Raw genomic sequence first — 3,740 nt, 5'->3', positions numbered from 1 at the left:
TATGTCGAAGAAAAGAAGAAATCAGGCGTCCACCTGGAGAACAAGGACAAAGAAAAGAAGAAATCAGGCGTCCACCTGGAGAACAAGGACAGAAGAAAAAAGAAATCAGGCGTCCACCTGGAGAACAAGGACAAAGAAAAGAAGAAATCAGGCGTCCACCTGGAGAACAAGGACAGAAGAAAAAAGAAATCAGGCGTCCACCTGGAGAACAAGGACAAAGAAAAGAAGTAATCAGGCGTCCACCTGGAAAACAAGGACAAAGAAAGGAAGTAATCAGGCGTCCACCTGGAGAACAAGGACGAAGAAAGGAAGAAATCAGGCGTCCACCTGGAAAACAAGGACAAAAAAAAGAAGAAATCAGGCGCCCACCTGGAGAACAAGGACAAAGGAAGGAAGAAATCAGGCGTCCACCTGGAGAACAAGGATAAAGAAAAGAAATAGAAATCGGGCACCCACCTGGAGAATAAGGGAATACAATTGAAGTATTGAAGTCAAAAGCCCGCTCATATGAGAAAGGAGCACACTTAGAATCAATAAAGCAGAGGAATACAACAGGAATCCCCCGCAGGAAACAATAAAAGTCCCCAGCACCGGGAAGCAGAAGGCTACAACAAAAATCCCCAGCATTCAACCAAGTTATAAATAGCAGAAGCTCGCCTCAAGAATGCGAGTCAATAGTCTGGGATGATCAACAGAAGCTGGTCACAAAAACAAAAAAGAAGAAAAAAAGAGAAAAAGAAAAAGAAAAAGAAAAGAACCCAAATTACGGAAGTGGAGAACAAATGTGGTCTGCTCAAGAACTAGCACCTACAACTAGCAAGTATCAAGGTTCAAATCCAAAGTCTGTATGAAGCACCATTCAAGACTCAAGACCAAGTTTCAGAAGACTTAAAGATAGGAATCCTTGTAACTAGTAGCTGATAGGCTTAGTTAGTCTTTTTCAGTTTTCATTTTTGTTGTAATGACAGGACCGCGGACCGGAACCTCAACGGAACGGCAACTCGATCGGCTCTTCACCTCGGTACACTTTACCATCTCTCTCATTTCCGAACTACACGTGGCCTGATTCCTGTATAACTAAGGATATGTAGGCAGCTCAAATACCAGGGCTCGGTCACATTCCCTGCCTTTCCTTAGTGTAGTCCGTCCAAGTAATGGTCGGGTCAAAAACATGTCTAGTCGTTCTTTGTCGGAAAACTCTTCGTGTTTCCAGTCAAAGAGGGGCAGCTGTAGACACCGGATTTTTGACCCTCCCCGAGAATTTTCACATTTTTAGCGTGAATATGTGAAATTGGGTCTAATATAGCCATTTTAACTATTTTTACTTTATTTCGTTGCAAAAAGAAAAATTACAAAAAAACATATATAAATTTTAGTTTATGTATTTCTCATAAACTTGAAAAAATACAAAAATTGCATTTTATTTTTGTACTTTATATAATTTCGAAAATATCCAAAAATATAGTTCTATTAATGTTTTGTAGTCATTTTAATTGTTGAAAAAATAAAAAAATATTACTTTATATTTTATCTTTATATAAAAAACGAAAATTAAAAAAAAATAGTTTTATTAATATTTTGTAGCTATTTTAAATCTTGAAAAATATTTAAAAAGATATAGTTTTGTTTAAATATTAGTCTTATTTTTGGTAGTTATTTTGCTTACATAGGACTAGTTAAACAACGTTTTCTTATTCTCGGATCCGGGCAAAAGAATAATCTTCGGGTTCAAACTACCCGGTTTTAGGCCTAATTTTCGGACCTAGCCCATAATAAACCGAGTCCATGACACATGGGGAACCCCACCACGCGTGGGGGACACAAGTCTTGAACCCCACCACGCGTGGGGCTCATTTTTCTTGGCAAAAAGGTCTCAAATACCCGGGCAAACACAGAAGGGACAGGGAGGACTTTTGAAAAATTAAAAAACGGACGGACATGGAAAATTGGGTACTGTTCACGCTTCTTCTTCCTAAAGAAGAAGAAGCAAAAAACCCTAGCAACTAAAAACCACCACTCCCTCGTATCCAAACGACCCCTTCCTGCTTCATCTTCCTCGCAGCGACCAACCAGCCCCTCTCCGTCTCACCACCTCCGTCAAACAACCAAACAGGCTCGTCGACCACTGCTCGTCGCAACCGGTCCATCACCTTCCCCGTCACCTTCTTCCTCCTTTTGAAAAACCCTAACGACCCTACTGTCCAAAGGTGATAACTCCCGTGAAACCACCTGCACCACGATCCTTCCACCTCCGTTAACGATCCCTACCCCAAAACCGACCTGCCTCACGACCACCGGACCCCCGTCGAGCAGCAGCTGTTGCTGCTGCTGTTGCGTCACACTCCCAAACGTCCCCTCGCACCCCAGCAACACCCAAACAACCACCCGTCAAGCAGCAGCCATCGCTGCTGCATCGTCCAAACACCCCCTCCGTCAACTGCTCAAACGACCCTCCACAGTTGCTTCCCCACGTCCACCGCCGCCCAGATCCCTCCATCTCGTCACCTTCCCCCACCGCCTAAAACCACCTGAAGAGAAAGATCCTATCGTCTTCTACGTCAACTGCTCAAACGACCCTCCACAGCTGCTCCCCCACGTCCACCGTCGCCCAGCTCCCTCCATCTCGTCACCTTCCCCCACCGCCTAAAACCACCTGAAGAGAAAGATCCTATCGTCTTCTTCGTCAACTGCCCAAACGACCCCTCCTGCTGCAGCTTCACGTACTAGGTGCCGCGCCGGAAAAATACAGCAGCAACCAAACAATCCCTGGTTGTTGACAGTTATGGGTCCGAGCTTTTTTATTTCAATCGAGGTCGTCTTTGGTTCGTCGAGGTCCGGTACGTCGAGGTGCTGTCTGAGGTTCCGTCGTTGTTCTTCGTTCAGAGAGGTCCGGCTCGAGTTCTGTCGGGATCACTGTTTGTCGTTCTAGGATTGTCGAGGTTCGAAGGTTGGTGTTCTTCGTCCTTTGTTTCATTTCATTCGTTTTGCATATTATGGTTCAAGGCAAAAAATGAGAATATTCGATATTTATGAATGTCAACAATGCAATTTTTTGTTGTTGTGTTAAAAATGTTTATTCTATGTTTAGTTACTGCATGCTTAAAGTAAATGTGAGCATATGAACGAGGTTATTCTATTTTTCATTTTTACCATGGATATTATTACCTGTTAGAATCGTTGTTTTTTTGTTTAACCTCGGATGATTTCATTGGTAGAAAATCGTAGTTGCCTTAAGTTTGCCCTCAAATAATAAAAACGAGACGAGCTTCGCCACATAAAAAATGTACAAATTGCGGAGCCCTCGCAAAATATATGTATTAAATACTTAAATTCCGGGACGGGCCGTTTAGTAAATTTCACGGCCCTACCCAAAATAATAATGCGCTAGTCGCTTTAGGCGTGCCTTTAATAATTTATCTTCCTAAACTCGGGTGCACATTTATGTGACCCAAATCCAAATCTCAACGAAATCGAAATGTGTCTCTAATCACGGGTACATTGACTGTAACGTGGTCTGAGATGCATTTCCATGACGTTGCAAATTTATTTTTTTAATAATAAATGGGACGAGCCTCGACAAACAAAAAATGCAAATTGCGGGGCCCTCAGTAAATACTGGTTTTAAATTACTTAGAATTCAAGAGGGCCGTTTAGCGAATTTCACGGCCTTCCCAAAATAATAACACGATAGTCTCTTTAGGCGCGTAGTTAATAATCTACTTTCTTAAACTTGGGTGTGC

This window comes from Nicotiana sylvestris, chromosome 8 (assembly GCF_000393655.2).
Source record: "Nicotiana sylvestris chromosome 8, ASM39365v2, whole genome shotgun sequence".
In the NCBI taxonomy this organism is placed as follows: domain Eukaryota; kingdom Viridiplantae; phylum Streptophyta; class Magnoliopsida; order Solanales; family Solanaceae; genus Nicotiana; species Nicotiana sylvestris.
Note: the sequence above shows the minus strand (reverse complement) of the source record.